The sequence below is a fragment of the Nipponia nippon genome, unplaced genomic scaffold (assembly GCF_047370975.1).
Source record: "Nipponia nippon isolate SJK-2023a ecotype South Korea unplaced genomic scaffold, ASM4737097v1 scaffold_24, whole genome shotgun sequence".
Lineage (NCBI taxonomy): Eukaryota > Metazoa > Chordata > Aves > Pelecaniformes > Threskiornithidae > Nipponia > Nipponia nippon.
In genome coordinates this window covers 5,817,992-5,837,443 of record NW_028262341.1, presented here as the reverse complement: position 1 = coordinate 5,837,443, position 19,452 = coordinate 5,817,992, and the positions used below count along the sequence as shown (strand labels likewise).

The window sequence follows — 19,452 nt, the reverse complement described above, 5'->3', positions numbered from 1 at the left end:
ACTCACAGACACTGGAGCACGGATGGCTGCTGTTGAGTAGCTGAACCAGGCTGAAATTCTTTGCAGGCGCTGCAGTGCTGTATGCCAATAATATCTCACATGTGTCATCAGTCTTCTTTAAATGGGATGCATTGACAGGGCACTTGTTTCAAGGAAGATCTCCCCAGGATATGGAAGACAGTGAAGGAGTGTCTCAAGACATAAGCCATTTATTGTACGTGTGCTTAGAAGAGTTGATATGTTTCAGTGGGAAAATAGGTTTATGATTAGTTTCAAAAGTGAGTCCTCTGATGAAATAGTGAAAATATCAAAATGCTCCAGTCAGACCAGGATTTTGTATTTGTGAGTACCTCTGTGCTGGACCATGATCAAGATCCATGCTGCAAGTTATGTTTTCTGCCCTACATTGAGCACAGAACAATCTCCTTCCTTTAAGATGAACAACAAGTCAAAGCAACCGGGTTGAAAAACAATGCCATCTTTTCTAATGCATGTTTTCTCACATTCAAACTGGACCTTACCTCTTCAAATATTTGTAAAGCTTTGAGCAGACTATTGGCATGGGTCTCGACTGCATACTGTTAATAGTCATGGACTATTTCACCATCCTCTTGTGAAGGCCTAGCTGTTCCAGGCCCACCGATATCTGGGTGATCTTCTCTGAAATAGTTAAGATATCTCAAAGAGGAAGCTTTTGAATATGTGTTTCTCAGATGAAGTAATGAACATGGCTGAGCACATGCTACCCGAACATGTGGTGCCTCCCAAAACACAACTAGTCATTACTTCATCACCTTGCTCTGTGTCTGCTTGATCCTTGGAATGGAGAAATACTCATTTCACAGACACGTGGAGCTCCAGCAGTTTGATACAAATGGAAATGGATCCAGGAGGCTTTATATCACCAGTTGGGGATGCTCCAGTGACAGACTTATCACCTGAATCAGTAACTCCCCTGTGAAACTTCTTTTGGCATCTTTCATTAGAGGAAGTTTAAGGCACAGTGAATACAAAGGTCTGAGCACCTTTCTTCAGCCTAAGTAAATAGGATTCCTTCTGTTTTCTTAGTCTGTTGAACAGTCTTAGGAATACTTGAACTGAATTAATTTGATCTCATCCAAGGCTTGAAACTGATTTATTTCTTCACTTGCCTCACAGATTAACATCAGGCTTCAAAGTCTTTTTCTACTTAAGTGTGTTTGTGCTATGCACAGAGTCCAGCTCTTTCTGCCTTTGAAGGTCTGCAAGGACTTTTTCAAAGAAGGAAGGGAAAGGAGGAGAGCTTCAGATGAGCCAGGACAGACCTGTGCATAGTCCTAAAAGCAGTTGTGGCATTGGTCCCTGTGTCAAATCCAAGGTGGCAGAGGTTTCTCAGAACACAGCATTTACAGTCCATGTGCTTTCACTCTGAGTTTGTGTTAACAAGTAGTTCAGCTACCAGAGACTTACTTGTTGAGCAGCACACATGCAGGTGCTGACCCTTCTTATGACATCTATGATGTATGGCACTATTAGCAGCATGTTCATCACATATATGCCTAATGACGGACAGAGACACTTGAGCCTCAGGCCACACAGGTTTCTTCAGAGATCTTGCAGATCTCTCACTGTTTTGGCTTTCAGGGCTTCCTGTGCAATGCCATAACTGCTAGTGTGCTTTGCCTTTACTCTTATATGGTTAATGTGCTACATTGCCTATATATATGCTCTTGGCAATGCAGATAGAAGTGAAGCAGCTTCTGAAAAGGCAGGAAAAAACCTTTCCATTATCCAAAGTTATTGCAACTCATATTCCAGTGCTTGTTGGTGTCACTTATTTATTAGGCACACTTCTACTGAGGATAACACGCTGCAGAGGCGTTAGCTGGTTAAGATTGGATCAACTATATAAACATACAGAGGGAAAAAAATTGAATATGAGTTTCTGACATGCAAACCGAAATGTATGACTGCTGAGCAGTGCTGTCCTTGTCTACTTACTCGTGTAACTTACTTCTGCTGAATCTTTAATTTCCTGTGTGTAGCAGCATCCCATGGTTATAGATGTTGTAGACAACATGCAACTTTAAGTAATTTATGTGTAAAATCCAAGAAGTAGGAAGAGGTAGGACTATGTAGTTTTCTCTAACATGCAGAGCCATGTGAGTGTCATGAAACAATAAATGAAACATAGCACTGAATTTTCCGGTCACATAAAAATATGCAGGATATTTTCAATCAAGAACAGAAGATGAAATTTATTGTATTTGCATTTTGTCTGTAGAGAGAAAGAATTGGGCTGATCACAAGCCATAACTACTACAAATCTTTCAATTTCTCAACAAAACATGAATATTTCTATTCTTTAAGATGCAAATACTAATAAATAATGAATAGTTTTGGTAATAATGATCTAATTTATCCATTTAAGGAAACCCATTATAAATGTAAACAATAGTGTAATTCAACATTTATGAAGTCCTTGTTTTCTCTTCCTATGGAATTTATTTAACAGACATCACTAGAACCATCCATTATTTATCATCTTTTAAAGTTTAATGAATATGGATATGAAAATTGTTAAAAATTGAAATACAGAAAATGTCTTGTTATAGCACTGATGAATCTGGCCTGTGAGTTCAAACCCACAAGTGAAAATGAGTTGGCTAGTCTGAGCCACAGACTATTTGTCTACTAAATAGTTTGAAGAATTAATTCTTCACAGCTAGCAAAGAGTTGTCTTGAAAAAATAATATATCTCAAAGTCAAGACTGTGAAATGTACTAATTGTGAAAAGAAAATTAGTTTTAAAAAATGAACTAACTTGAACCTTTGCCTAAAATCCCATGTAAAATGAATTAAATTTGAACAAATTAAATTTGAAGTGATGCATTTTATCTGTACATTTCTGTGTGTTTCTGCACCTCATTGCTTATGTGGACATGATGAGTCAGTATAAAATTAGGTTTTAAAAAGCCAAACAATGTCTTATTCACAACGTGGTCAGAACTGGGATTTTTCACAGAGGAAAAACTTTACATTCTGCTCTTGTAAGATTTGATGGTAGATTTCAAGAACAAAAAAAAAAGTCAGATAATCTTTGGAAGTTTGCTTTTCAAACCAAATTTTGGTAGAGTATTGTGAGGACACTTGCTACAAATACAGTATATTTGTCTGGTCAGTTCAGCATTTCAAGATAAATTTAAGCTCTAGTCTTCCAATAACTCTCTTCAAAATATGTTAGGAGAGAAAAGAATGAAAAAATCAGACTGAATTTTTATTTCCCCCATAATTGGACCTGGTGACAGGATATTCTTTTCCTGCAAAAGACTTGCTGTTTCCTGTGTCTGTGAAGACCTGCATTATTAGGAGAAGGTTTTTTTTTAAATTAAATAAATATTCTGTGTAAGTAGTCTTGCAACTTTGGATGGTTTCAGAACACAGGAGGAAAATGAAGCATAGGAAGCTACAAGAGGCTCCAATCACTGCACCTTAGAATAAAGAAACAGACAACTGAAGAAGAATAAAAATTACTCTAACAAGAAAGTGCTGAAAAATAAAAGGCACTGTACAGCTTACAGTTCTTGCCAGGAAACCGTCTATCAGGATACTTACTAAAGAGTTATCATTCTTGGGAGTTTGCCAGTGGGACCTGATGATATGCCAAAACAGGTGTCCTAACATTAGGACAAAAGATAAAAGCTCAGACACTTCAATAGTTTTCATCACTGGAAGCTGAGGAGCAAGACTCTGCTCCTAAGAGAGAGAGGGAGTTATCCTTCTTTCCCTTGGCAGAAGGATGCAGGAAGAACAGAAGGATACAGCACATATATTTTAATCAATGTGAAACCAGATCAGAGCAACATTAAGCCCTGAACCACTGTCTTTGGAAGGGTTGTCATTGGGATGCTAAAAAAAAATAATTTTAACGCCTACATTTGTTTAGCTTACCCCTCCATATGCAACGAAATATCACCCAGCAAACTCTTCTACTCTTTTTTTTTTTTTTTTTTTTTTTTTGTGTGTGTGTGTGGTTATACTAATGATCTCCCAAGTTTGCAACACAGAAGATGACTTCAGGTCTATGGCTCAAAAGGTCTGGCTGTGCCTGAGTTGCCAGGTGGTTGCCTTCTGCAGCTTGGTCTGGTTTTCCAGCCCAAATCAGTACACCACAGCTCCCTTCTGTTTTGCGCATCCAAGTTTCATACAGAAACCTGAATGTGTATGTATATGGGGGCTGTGAGGAAGAGGGTGCACACCTGAATCCTGTCATCGTGTGAGCTGACACGTGACCATGTGCTACTACACCTGGGAGGCACTCGTGGCTCCCCCCGTGTGGACTTATCTCGTGTGTCTCAAGTCTCAGAGTCATGATATTTTCCTACTTTGCCAGTGTGCTAGGATACATTCACAAGCACTTTTAAGGCTCACATATGTTACAGTAATAGGTCTTAAAAATAGACAAAAGGCAGATTTATAAGCTGCTCATCAAAGGAAGTGTCAAATATTTTTTGACTTCTTTAAATTGTTCTACTCTTCCTTGTACAAGAATAATTTTTAGCAGTGCAGATTGGAAAAAGTCTTAGCCAGCAGTGATTTTTACTGATTTGTTTGACTGTGGAATAGGCTATATTACCTACAAATAATTGGATATCCACTTCATACCCAGTCCACTGAAGTGAAGTAATCCACATGATGAGATAAGTAGACTAGGACAAATTCAAGATAGATCTTTCCTCACAGATCCCTCTATGCTCCTTCCACTCCCACATTGGAAGGAACATCTGTCTATTTGCTTGGAAATAGTATATTACAGCTCTTTTAGTGAGTAAGATTACAGATTTTGATTAATTCACCAGCCTCTGTGCTTTACTTTTTCTAACAATGTAGGTGACTGTCTACTATAATCATCATTACAAAGTTAGAATAATGGTGGCATATATCTTTGGTCTCTACCCAAGTGCAGCATGTTTTGGTATCAAGACTCCTTAATTAAAAGGATATTCAGTGACAAGCAAACTAACAGCATTTCACATTAAGCTGAATTATAATACCCAAACACTTTATTGTATTTCTGCCAGTTCCAGTAACTCTATAATTGCATCCGCATTCTGACATGCTTCTGCTGATATCACAAATGCATTGTGGCATCTGAGTCTGAAACACACCCCTCATTTTGCTAAGCTGGAAACAAAAGGGTAGTGCATGGAGAAAATACTGGCTGTAAACACCAAGTAAATAATACCGGGTAAAGCATCACTGCGCAATAAAAAAGGATACATCTGCAAAATGCCATGCAAACAACCAGCCTGCAAGACGAGGTCTGAACACATGAATATGCTGATGATTCTTAACCAACTTCACGTCTCCCTATCACAATTTACAACCTCCTCCCCATCCCACAGACCTTTGCCCAAAGTCAAATCACTGGCTTGCCCCTTCTTTTGCTCCTGCGCCACACATCCTCACCCCCACCTTTCCTCTGGCTGCTCCCATGGGCGATACCTGAAATCTGGCTGCTGATGCAGCCATTGTCCTGCATTTCAGTAGGGATACAGTTGTCCTGGCAGTTTGCCGGCACAGGGGATTTCCTGCAGAACGCCCAAATCCTGTGCAGGGGTACCAGCTGCAGCATCACAGGGGACCTATTCTCTCAGAAATTTCTACAAAAGATGCCTGGACACCAGGAGAGGGATATGGCATTCCCAGCCCTCCCTCACAGCATTTTCTCTTGGCTGCTGTTTTCCACTGTTTTCACCTTGTGTTTGACTCTTCTGAAATGGCTTTGTTTCTTTCAAAACGACAATTGTTGGCTAGGTAATGGTGGCATTAACAGCTCAAGAGGAAAATAGGAGACAAAAGCTGGGGGTGGTGTTGGGCAGAAGAAGAAACACTGATAGCAGGGCCACAGAAAATTACTGGTAAGTGGTGTCTGGGTTTGGCCTGCACACCAGGGCTATAGAGCACTTTTTCTTAGAGAAAGGAATGATAGCTACTTACCAAAACTCTGTCAGTGGTAAGTCTCATGTTGGGTATAAAAGCCCGGCTGCAGAGAAAGACCACTTATCTTTTACTTGCGACAGTCCAAAAAAGAAATGGCAGCTAGCAAGAACACCTCTTCAGTTTTTACTGCTAGCTGGATCAGCTTCATAAATGCCTAAACTCATATATAAAAATGTTAATGTTTTCCAATTGCTATTCTGAATTTATATTTATTGCAATACAACGTATCCATTAGCACATCTATCACTGGTAAATTTGTTACTGCTTCAAATATACAGTACATAATGTTGCAGCAATTTCATTTTACAAGCTAATAATGTACTGTAATGTAGCTTACAATATCATGTAGATGTATTTGATTAGGGAGGTTCAACAGTCAGTCAGGTTGAATAGTGGATTATATGAGAATCGAGTTTTTAACTTATTTACTGTACAAATGAACAGCTTTGGTGCACATTAAATGTGTTAATTTAACAGGTGTGTCGTTTTATTTCCTCAAATATTCATTGAAGAGGAACAAATGGTATTTTGACTCAAACTGAAGCACAGCGGACCTAGAATGTTTTTTGACACTTGACATGTTTATTCTTAAAAGAGAGTCATAATTGTATATAATTGTTTTCTAAATTTATTTTTCTGCTGCATTCCACTGACTGCAGTAACTTCCCAAAAGCAAGACATGTGACTAAAATATGTTTTCCTGAAATGTTATAAAAATACAGTGCTAGGCCTTTTTTTCAAACAAGCCAAAGCTTCAAAAATACACTGCCTAGGAGATGATTTTTTGGAAAAGTTTTACACTTTGTTGAAAAAGGGGTGTCTCTCTCTTCCTGCGTGGTTTTACCGAAACTTATAGCTGTGTGCTGCGCAGAAAGGCAATGTCCACTGTGCCATCTAAAAGGCACAGGGTGAGGCTGGGATGTCCTCGCACAACTCTTCTTTCTGCAGGTCCTCTGGGTGGGAGTGCGACACCTCCAGTGGACTGAAGGGCAGGGTGGGATTAATATGGATTAATACTTGGCTTCCTATTCCACCATGCACCTTTTGGGGAAAGATTTTCAGGGCTGTTTTTTAAGAAAGGTGCCTACCAGGATTTCAAAAATGTTCTTGAAAACTTGTTTTTAAAAGTGTCTTTCTGGAAGGGCATAGGTGCATTGAGATAAATCTGTAAATCTTCCCGGGGACTTATCTGCACCCTCTGGAGCCTGCAGCTGGTCCATCATATGGATCAGAGATTCGTGTAGGCTCCAGGTCAGAACAGACATCATCAGTTATAGTGGCAATGCAGACCATTGCAAGAACCAAAGACCGGCTTGTTGTGGGTGAGAGGGCAATGCCTGCTTTTGTTCCTAACTCACACCAGTAGCAAGCTTATCTGGAACAGCTCTTTTGCTTGCAGTCAGATAAAACATGGGAAACACATTCATAAGGATATATTTGCAGAACTGCATATAGAGATCTTTTTTAAAATAATGTCTAAAGACATTGTCTTTGGAATGCATATTTATGTTGAGTTTTACTGCTTAGGTAACTATACTTAATTAAGAAGTCAGAAGTTATTAGGCTAAATTAATCATTGGTAAAATTCCATGCTCAACATTATGTTTGTACATCCATGAAACAAATGAAGAAATGTTTTAGCTCCCTAATCCACTCCTGCTCCTTGCAGTACATTCCAGCTGAGAAATGGGACACAACAGGAAATAGTTTACAATTTTTTTATGTGAAAGGGGAATATAACTGTCACTTCTGTTTAGCTTATAGTTTCCCGAGTTTTGCCAGTCTTTTAGCCCATTCAGATAGGAGAGCTTTTAATTTAGCTGTCGTCATTCATAAACTACCCACATGAGTATTGCGGCAGGGCAAAATTACATGAATGACTTCTGGAAACACTGACTTCCTAAGGACTGTTATGAGAAGTAATACTACATTGTATCTGCAGTCATCTTTGGTATAAGGGATCAGCGGAGAGATAAGGGAAAGAGTTTGACAGATACAGCAGAGTTACTGGAAAGGGAAGCTAACTTAGACAGTGTTAATGAAGAGAAGTATTTTTCCTTTGTGATAAATTGAAGTGACATGCGAGGGTGGCCCTTAAAAATCCTCCTTTTAGTCCCCTAGGGCAAAATCTCTTAATGGGCTAGGTCCAATTTCACTAAAGGTGATGGAGATTCTTAATTGGTTTCAATAGGCTCTGGATCAAGGCCACAGGAGTCATATAGATCAAAATATTTTCAGCTATCTAGCTGGATGGCAAGAAATGGCTGTGGTGATAATGTTTGTGTGAACAGTGTGTTTTTATTCTGCTGTTTCACTGTGGTGAAAAAAACATGTTTGTTGTTTATTTCTCTGTCCAATAGACATCTACAGCCTTCTAATGTCATGCAGAGGACACTAATGCAATATATTATGCATGCTATCTAGGTTCTGTTATGTCATTGGCTTTCACCTCACCTCATTTGTCTATTGAGTCTGGAAGGTGGTTGAGGGGTGATGAGAAGGGAAATACCCTAAATCTGTCAGAATTACTTAGACATGTTGAAATGTTTTGAAAAAATGAGTATTCATTGCTGTGTGTTGCTTTTCCAAGGTAAATTTCTGAACTGGCACGTTAGATTCTTTAAATGTGCACAATTGCGTTGATCAGCCTCTGTTTTATTATTTTTCCAGGTATAGTATCAATAATATGTTATTAACCAACATTTATTAAAGAGAGACACTAACATTCTCAGGAAAAAAAATCTATTCTGATCTATTTTTTCTATTTCTGATTTTTGTTTGCATATTTATTTTGTATTTCATCTATGCTCTCTATGCTTTATTAATGTACTTTCATTGTGCGATAAAACAAGTACAGTAGGAATACAGTACATAGCCCTCTGTAACTAAAGAGAACACAATCCTATCCACGGTGGCATTGTCAGCTCCCACACAGTACCATGTGTATTTTCCCAAATCAAGACAAGACTTTAAATGAAAATACTCAGTCTTTTCTGGATCTTATTCGTGCACTTTACTGAATGATATTCTTGTGACTTTCCTTATCTTGTTTTACTCCTTTTTTCTGCAAAAAAAAATAAAGGGAAAGACTTGAAAAAATTATGACAGCTTTTATTAAGATGTTAAAAAGAAAAGGAGCTACTGACTATTAACCTGAATGATTAATATCCTGTACAATTTAACTTGAGATGGGGAAACAACATTTTCTGAAATCCTTGATTGCTTAAGGTCTTGTACCTCTACTATTCAATGCTTTTTATTACATTTCATAACACAGAATAACATAGCATAGCTTCCATCTCACCATTATACCTCATTTCACAGAACTTCTGTGTATAAGGAAAAATATTTTTTTATACAGCATTTTTAGAAATGTTTCCATTTAAAGCATATGCTTATTGATTCATGAAACTCCTAAAACTGTTTATGAAACCCCAAAAACAGTTCATGTTCATCAAAGAAAAATAATGTCACTATTGAAATAAACACCTTTTGAACATCCCATTATAATTCCAGAAAATAAAATGAATAGTAAATTCAGTGCTGTCTTGGCTAATTTGTAATGTGAAGATGTCACCAGACATTAGGTTTTCACATTGCTTGTTTGCAGCAACTCTTTTCAGACTTGGGCAGCAGTCGCTCAAGTGCTATAGACATTCTTTCTTGCTTCCAAACTCTTGTAAATCAATAAAGTAAAACGTGCTTTTGCCAGTAAAACACAAACCAAAAATAAACTCTCCAAAGGCTCCATATCTTCTGGTCTGAAATAAGAGGGAGATAAAGCAATTAATTTAATTAGGACTAAAAATAAAATCTGAAAAATATCTTCTAAGAACTTGTCCAAAGGATAAAGCACAGGAAAACAAAGAATACAATGGAGACAACATTTTTTTTCCTCTGTGTGTATCTTCTGTTTTCTTTTTATGCAAAAACAAATTATGAACTTTGGATGTACTCTAGCGTGTTCTTTGTTTTGGAGACTCCATCATATCCCCTGCTTCCTGTGAAATGAACAAGATACTACAGACAGTCCTAATCCAAACCAACACCCTACTGTTCCTTTGGAGAGGGACTGAGAAACAAATAGAAACAAACCTACACATGGTCAAAGGAAAAGCAGATAAATATGAAACAGAAAGGTTAGTGAATCCAGTTGAAGAAATTCTCTCTCCTTCCCTAGTTCTCTCTCGTGTACACACACACATCTACACACTTGATTTATTTGTGAAACAGTGTCTTCTAAACATAGAATTTTGCATAGCAGAAAGGCAATTAAACAGAACAGCTTGAAGCTGCCAATCACTCCAACTACCAACAAAAGCATCTACTATCAAAGCAAATAATGTAAATGTACAAAAAAAAATACATTCTATCAAAGCAAATAATGTAAACATGGAAGTAAAAAATGATCTTGTTTATCATCTGTCATAGGAAAGTATACATTTTTCAGCCCTCCCCCCTCACAATATGCCTTTTTTGTATTTCATTACATTAATTTGTCCATGTATCTGACATGGAAGGTAAGGAACAATAACAGAAGTTAGCTTTTCTGCAAGCTTTTCTGTTGGGGAAGCATACTGCTGCTATTGCAGGTTGGTTCTTTTTTTTTTGGCTTCTGGTGAACAAATAAATTGACAGTCACAGCTTATCATCACTTAAAGATGCATGTGCATGCTGGAGTTTACTGAAACATGATTGGCTGCTACATAAATCAATCTGATAGAGATCGGTCCCATGAAAAAAAGATAAATCATTAGTCTGTGCTTTTGGAATGTAATTCATTTTAGATAGTGATTATTGATGATTTCATTCCGCTGGTACATGTACATGTCTAGACCATATTTTTGTATAAAATGTTAAAACAGTGGAATGTGTTCATTTCAAGAAAGACCATGAAGAAATAATCATTAAAACCTTGATATTGCAACATTCCAGATATAAAATTTTCATGCAGAAAATTTGGTAGCACTTAAAGTCAAATTAATGGCTTTTACAGCAATTATAATTTAGTCCTCTACCTTGCATGCAACATGTTTTTGTGTATTGCTTTAACTTTTTCTCTACCAGAGTAAAGGTTCTGAGCAGGCACGTTCATGTGGCCTCATTATGGTGACACTAGACTTTGCTGGTGTGCAGTATGTCAGACTAAGTCATTCACTCAAAAATCCTCAAACTGTGCTGGTTAACCCAAACTGGCTTTGGGTTAATCCTTGTTATTGAGGGGAATTTCTTTGCTTGTGCAATAATTTGATTTCATATTAGTTGGCAGCTAAACATATAACTATTTTCTTTTGACCATGAATCATGATGGTGGTAACAAAATGGTCTTTGAAAGCGTCTTGTATAGACATGTAACGGTTTCTCACAGCACTGTGGTAAAGGAGGTGAGCACCCTAATACCATTTTACAGACATGGAATATGAGCCAGAGAATGGTAGTGATTTATCAAGAACTCATAGCAAGTCACTTGTGCAAGGATATTTCTGAAACATAACCCTGATCTTCTCCTTCCTTTCAGCATATTTTAAATACTCAGTCACATGCAAGTTCTGTGCAAGCTGAAATTCAGTCCCTCAGCAAGGAAAATGATATGTTCTTAATATTTTTTATGCAACTTTTAGTTGGTTTCAGCTTCCTTTCTCTGTCCTCCACCTTTTTTTCAAACTGAACAAAGCATATATTCCTTCCAGAAAGCAATCTCTTATAAAATAAGCCAGTTTTGACATTATGTAAGACAAAAAAATAAAGCCTCCCGAAAAACATCTTAAAATATGGAAAATATTTTATTATGTGCATGGATAATTCAAAATCAGCTAAATGGAATCTTACCAAAATTTCCAGAAGAATTTACCTTCAGGCTGAGAACAAGGATGGAAAATTCAGGGCAGTTCTTCAAATGTTTATTCTTGCTGATCTCACCTCCCTGTAGAAAGCACAGAGGGGCAAATGAAAGATAGGCGAGCACTGTGCTATCACAGTGGAGGAGCTCTCAGTCTCTCAAGAAACGTTCACACTGGAGGAACTGAGCAGTACTGAGTTGGGTAAAACTCCCAAGTTCACTGTAAAAATATTTCTGCAACTATTTCCTCCAGAGGTCACAGATTTTGAAGTTTGCACTTTATCTATACCCAGAGATTTTTGGGAAGATACTTTCTGAACTTGTGTGCCTGTCTCTCTGTCTGTCTGTCCATCCACCTCTATTTCTAGCAGCCTACTTCGAGAAGACATTTTTTGCTTGCTGGAGACTTGGCTGCTGCTGACAGGTTTCTCTGCTGTGTCCTCATAAGCAGCATGCAGGAAGCCCATAAAGCAAGCTCTCAAACATCAACATTTTTCACTCACTCACAGAAATCCTCCAGTTTTGCTGCAGATGTTTTTCTGCCATTCTTTGTATCCCCACTTTCTGCTTATACTGCAGAGCTCCATTCCCATTGGTTTCCAATGAATGGAAAGCTGGAGGAATGAGGAAAGGAAGGGAAAGGAAAGGGAAAAGGAAAGGAAAAAGGTAAGGAAATTGCAGAGGGAAAATCTGTAATTTTCTGCAATTCCCAACAGGCACTAACAGCAGTGTCATTTTTTTCACGGCCTTGGGGACACTTGCATTTGAGCAATCACCTTCTTTTGAAAATCTTCTGAGACAGTCAGGTTGTTTAAATTGGCTTGTTTTAAATGGGTATAAATTTAACATCACTTACAAGGAGTCTGGGTATTAGCCCAAGGACACCTGGATTTTGTATCATTGGTTCTGTCATTTTATGACTTTCTAAAGATTACAGGATTGTTTGCTATTTTGACAGAAAGATAACACAACATACATTTATTTCCAATGAAAAAGAAATAAATATAGCTCCATTATAACTATGTAACAATACGGTTATTCTAGGAACTAATTGATCATACAGTATGTCTGATTTCATTATATCTGACACTACTGAAAAGCATGATGCTAACTACTAGTAGGTTGCTAGTGTGTTTGGAGTGAAATACTTGACAATATTATTGGAAAATGCATTTGTGTAGGCACCTTTTGCAGGGAAGGGGTAAATCAAACTTAATTGTTCTGCGTTCTGCAATCAGAATTAAAATTACTCTTTGCTGGGCACTAGGTTTATGGAAGTCTTTGAATGCTACAAACTTTTTCCAAGTGATGTTTTATAGAATTGCTTTTAAAAACCCCAGAGGGTAAATAGTATTCTCAGAATAAACAGAAAAATGCTGACCTTGTCAGATTTAGCTGCTGAAAGCCAAGCTGTTTTAAGACTTGGAGGATCAAGGGTCATGGTTATAAACAACAGAGATAAAAAGAAAGAAAGGAAGGAAAAAAGAAAGAAAGCTAGAAGTAAAAAAGAACTACACAGTGAATATAAGTAATAAATATGTTGACCTTGACAAGAAGGGAATGAGATATTTATGCAAAAGGCAGGGATGGGGGAGAGAAGGCAAAGAGAGGAAGAAGAGAAAGTGCACAAACTGTACTTGGGAAAAAAAGTGTTTCTTAGAGCTTGTTTAAAGCCGGAAATGAGTCACTTTAGCTTCATATGTTTTTGGTTTCAAAAGGGGAGAAAGGTCAAAGCTTCTTTGTTTTAAATAAGCTGGTCACTACTTCTGAAGTGTAACATGATAGGGTTCAAGAGTCTTAATGAAACTGGTATTTCCCTGACACCCCAGGCTGCAACACCTCAGCACTTGCATGGTCATGTATTGTAAGCCCAGGGAGTTTTATAAACAAAGGCACAGCAGAGCGTGACTTTGCTCATGACCTTCATACCCTGGTGCTCCTGTGGCAGCCATATGGGCAGTGTGATGGCTAAATTTGCCACCACTTATATACTTTCACAAATTGCCACTGCACACATGGCCTTGCACCATCATGCTCAGAAACATGAACCAGAGCTATTACCCTGAGCCCTGTACGACACCTCTTTCCAAAATGATTCTGACTGGGTAAAATTTCAGAGAAACCAAAGCGTTAGAAACACTTGAAGCGATACTAGAAATTATAACGGTTATTGCAAAGAACGGCAGCAAGAATGCTATAGAAAAAAAGCTCCAACCCAACTCTAAAGGAGCAATGCAAGTTTGAACTAGGCTTTTGGTGGAAATGGATTTGATGAGGCTAAGGGTTTACCAGAAACACCACTCCTGGGTCTACCAGGAGTTTGTTTATACCTCCTAGTTTCTACATGTAATGTACTCAGATGCACCCAATTCTAACTGCAAAACAAGAAACACTTGCAGATGGAAGGGGGTAACAACAAAAAGATCAGGTAGCTGATTTTCAGCAATATCTTGGGCACTGTCTTGTGTGCAGGGCCTGAAGTTAATGGAAAATCTTCAGGCTGTCTGAACAGAAAAGTAAGTAGAAGTGTACTGCATCAGATTAGAAATCAAAAGAAAAGCCCATGAGCAGGACAGGAGAAGGCAGACCCCACTGAAAATAAGTGGAACAATCTCCTCTTTTCCTGTTGTTCAAATTACGCTTCTTACTACTTAACCTCTCGTTTCCCTGTTCTTCTGCACAAATGTAAGACTTCTTATCCTTCCTTGTCTCGACTGTCATATCACCACTCTCTCCTTCCTGAGTTTGTTTCCTGCCATGCTTCTGGTAATGCCTCTCTTCCAAATTGAGAATTCCTCCTCATTTTGTTAGCTGTGTCATGCTGCCACTTGTGCTTAATGCAAGATATCAAGCTGTATCTGTTATACATCAGTCCTTTGTTTTTTTGACCACTTTCCAAGCTTTACCTCTTGGATAATACCCTAAAGTCTATATAGAATAATATCCATCTAAAACTTCTTCCCTATATTGGTCCTGTAATTATTTTAATATTAGACTAAATGTTCTTTAGGAGAGTCATTTCTTCTTCTGGTGTTCATAATGTATCTGCTGTAAAAGGCCATCTGTTCCCAGAACGCTAGAAAAAACAATGGAAGAGCACACTCATACAATAATGTGGGGATATGTATCACTGGCAGCAAAATTGAAAGGCAATTATGGTAATGAAAATTGTGAACTTTCAAAATGACCAACTTCATTATTCTTAGTGGCATCAATCCCCGAACTGGGACAATTACTTGGTTTACAATAAAACTAAATAAAAGGTGACTGATTCATTGGACATTAGCTGTTTCAGAGCTAGCTTCATGCTTGGTGTTAGAAGTAGCACTTGAAATGGCATATTATGCAGAAGCACCCCAAGAGTCTGGATTTCCTGCTTTGACCCTGCTGCAACATTCAGCTCTCTATTGTGCCCACTCCTTTCTTTCTTGAATCAATTTGCCATTCATTCAAAACTGGCCAGTAACTAGAGGTAACCAATTCCTTTTGTGTTTACTTGTTTGCTTTCTCCCTTACCTTTCTAACCACTCATGTCTGCCCCACAGTTATCTCCACTTGTGCCTGAAAGAAGTAAACCTGCCTATAACTGCCTTGATACTGAAGCATCTGAATGTCTCAGGATGCACTGACCAGGCAAATGTCATAAAAGTGAAATAAAGTCATTTAACAGAGCAGAATGATAGTACTCCTAGCCAACACTACAAACACAAACTATGGCTATAGATTTGCAGAAGCCATGGGAAAAAAAAAGCCATGATAATTTCAACCTGTTTCTTGAGTATGGGACAGACAACTCAAACTTATCCAGCAGTTCACTGCTCTGTCCAGGTTTCTAACAGACTGAAGAGATTCTTGATGAGAAACCACCCGTCAGTAAATACTACGCTGTGTTGGTGGTACAAGGGAGGGTGTTGGTCTTTATTCTGCTCAGTGAACCAGGCTGAAACACTGCTTTCTTATATTGAAACACTTTATGATTGTCTTCAAATAAATTGATGTTGACAAAGCATCACTAAGTCATGTTATCCTGCTTATCCACTTGTTGGAAAAAAAATTGAACAAAATGAGAAAATATTCAGACCTATGACAAGATTTTCCAGACATAGAAAGTGGATGAGAATTAATCTGCAGTCCTTCTCTTTTCTTTTTCTCCCTGTAGAGAGAGGTAGAGATGCAATGTAAAATAGTAGCTTGCTTTGCCCCTCAATTCTAAAAACCATGCACTTCTTACAGGTTCAGAAAATCTTCAAATATGTCATTGATCTCTGTGAATTTCTAAACCTTTTGAAAGTTTCTTCCTTATTGAAAAGTCATCAGATTAAGACCTAAATTGAAGGAGGATGTTCCTGTGAGTTAAAGCATTGGACTGGGACTCAGAGACTCACATTTCAAGCCCTGGATCTGCTGTAGACTTATTTTGTGATTTTGGTTGTGATCCAGCAGTGCACTTAAACTGGTGTTTAATTTAAAACCCCGGAGTAGTCCCATGAAAGTTAAGCATAGACTTAAGTCGTTGCTGAATGGGAGATTTACTGTGTCTGAGCTCATTTCTCTAGCTGTAAAATGGGAATACTTACATTCTGCCATAGCTTATTTTTACAGAAAACCTTCTGGTGCAAAAACTGTATCTTCTTCTGATCTGTGCAACACCGAGACCGACTGATGTCAGCTGGAGCCTGTAAAAATCACTATGTTGCAAAGCAACGATAGTCAATGAATTAGCTTCTTCTCATCCTCTGGAAGCAACATACCACTATGAAAATATCATTTGCATGGAACCTTCATGAGGAGGGGGAAAGGGGGCATTTACCAGCTTCTCCTTGCTTCCATCCTTGTGGTTTAAATGCCCCTCTCTGCCTGGCTGCTGTCGCACCATTTCTAGCTGCTAGCTGGGAGAGGAGTCAAGCTGCTTCTTCAGCAGCCAGTGGTAATTGTTGCAGTGCGAGGCAGCTGGCAGGCTAATGTACCTACTCTAAAGCTTTGGCCTGCAGCTTGGGAAGGAAATTGAATGAATGTGCAATCTTTTGTCTTATTTGTTAATATTTTACAATTTCGTTCGATAAATCTCTTTTCCCCTTTATGCTGTGTTGCATGGGGCCTCCCAATGCCTCATTTATTATTTGACAGGTCTATGCATGCTTCAAACAATGGATTGTGGAGTTGCTATACTTTTCCAAACACGGTTAGAAATTTTGTTCACAGAGTGAGAAAAAGTGCTCACAAGTAAGGATGATTAATTTCCACAGCAGCACCAACAGTATGCAAGCAATACAAATCATCAGTATTTTACTTTTATTTAAGGCTTAACTGAATCCTTCAAGATCCTTTGAATATGTTCCTTCTACATATATGACAGACTGCATGTTACATTGCATGAGAGGCATTATAAGCAAAAGTATTTATCTTTTCTCCTTAAGATTCTTTACTTATGCGAAACTACAGAGAGAAATCCACTTTGTGCCTGTGTGTGAGACAGCCTACCTGAAATTTCTCAGACAGGCCAGAGGTCTTTAAGACCCACAACCTCTCCCTTGTTCTCCTCATTCATCAAAGAGCCCATGATCTAGCTTCTGGATTTGGATGACAAGCAGGAAATTGCCAATTGTCTTGGAAATGTAAAATAAACACTTTTTCTACATATGTTAATGCCATTGTTTATTGACTACTTACTCAGCTTGGATGTAATTGGGGTCATTAGGGAAACATAAGCAGCTCAGTGCCTGTCAATACCTGACCTTTAAAATATTCAGTACATTCAGTGTTACATGATGTTTAACAAGCTGGCCTTTTCATGTGAATGCAGCTGTTGTTGCCATGCAAGCAGGAATGAAGGTGCTGTTCCTCCTCAAAAACTTTTTCTAGTGGCTTTTTCTTCATGCATGGTGTTGAAGTAACTTGGAACAAAATAAATCTCACCACTGAAAATTTAGTTTCGATTCACAGTCGTTGGAAAAAGTGAAAACGAGTTTCATATGAAAGGGGGAAAAAGAAAGCAACTCCAAATCAGCAAAGTGAAAAAGGGCCAGGATGTTAAACAGTTTAACTAAGAGTATCTTAATGCATTATGACATTAGGCAAATGTAAATCAAGCCACCTTCAGGATGTCACAAGCAAAATTTTCAACAGTGGTTCTGATGACTGAGGGGCTGTTGAAGAATCTCTCATCAGCAGACCATAAAGACTAAAGCGCAAGCTATCACTAAAGTGCAGATGTTATCAGGATGTGACTTCAGCACAGCTATGCATCCCGATGGAGAGACAAAACTGCAGATGTTTAACGCATTATCGTGGAAGCTAACTGCAAACTATTCTATTTTAATTATTTAAATTTTACACAATAGAGATATTCTGTGTCTTCTGCCTCTATTGCCAGAGTGCAAGTTAACAGTTCCTGTAAATAAAAGCAAACAACTCTTTCACCGAGCTAATTAAAGCTGTTAATATTTCTGAGCAGGCTGATAGATAAATGTTTCCATTTCAAATAACTCTTTCAAACAAACAAACAAACAAACAAGCAAAAAGAAAAGCCCAGACATCCTGCATTCAAAGAATGAAACAAACAATGTTATTCTGTTTTAACAGAGAAGTAGCAAGAAACCAGAGTATGTTCAGACAATGGAGGCATATTTTTACAATGTAGATCAGGAAGAAAAGCAAAATAGAAAGACTAAGTGACAAAATGAGTTTAAAAGATAAAAGTTAAATCCAGTAATTTTAAATCAACATTTGTTGTGAAGTACAAAACACAGTAAGAAACCAGTTGTATGAATTTTAGCCTTGTGAGGGATTTTATCTGCTGAGCATAATTTCTCTGAATGGCTCTTTCTAGAGTTTTCACCAGCCTCAGAAACTTCTGAGTCTGGGGAAGCAAGGAAAATTGTTACGGAAGGGTTGTGAGCACAAAGCAAAATTGCGAGACCACAAGTTCTGAAAAGCAAATATGAATTCCCATTTTTTTTACCAACTTTTCACTTCCACAGATGGAAGTCAAAGGCTTTAGTGACATTCCTGGATGTGAAGATCACTTCTTTAATGAATAAAATAATAATAATTAAAAAAATAAATTAAAATAAGACATTAAAATAAAACAAAATCATAAAACAAAACAATGAAATGAAATGAAATGAAATGAAATGAAATGAAATGAAATGAAATGAAATGAAATGAAACGAAATGAAATGAAATAAAATACCTTTGGTGGTATTCCCTCGCCAAACGGTATGATTGCCTTCAATATTTAATCGTTTTGTTCTATAACCAGCTCGAAGTGTGAGTTGTGGTTGAAATAGGTCAGTTTACTAGTGCCCTCTTCTGCTTTACACTGGTCTCTGCTGCCCTCTTCTAACCTCTACTCTCCCTCCAGCAGTTTCTGTTCTTTCACTCACTGATCCAGCAGGACCTTGGCCCCCTCAGGTCCCTCATGTCAAACAAGCAGGCATCTACTACATTACGCGGCCTGAAGGTGACTGCACAGGGAGAGGGAGAGCGAGAGAGAGAAAGTCCTTGGAAAGGCAGGATGGCATCTCTGAGCAAAAATACATCAATCACACCAGTCCAGCTATCTCAATTAACCCTTAGTTAAGCTGGGACCTCCTGGAGAAACTGAAAAGAGTTTGAGGGAATAAGAGATG

The 19,452-nt window shown here is 38.0% G+C and overlaps 1 long non-coding RNA gene across 1 annotated transcript; it reads right to left on the bottom strand.

Annotated features, from left to right (window-relative positions):
• Positions 1–9,293: 9,293 nt before the first annotated feature.
• On the bottom strand, positions 9,294–15,972 carry LOC148055314 (uncharacterized). The gene is made up of 3 exons (XR_015705577.1): positions 15,903–15,972; positions 11,812–11,905; positions 9,294–9,743 (listed from the first exon to the last, which is right to left on the bottom strand). It is a non-coding gene; the product is annotated as an uncharacterized LOC148055314 (long non-coding RNA).
• Positions 15,973–19,452: the final 3,480 nt, after the last annotated feature.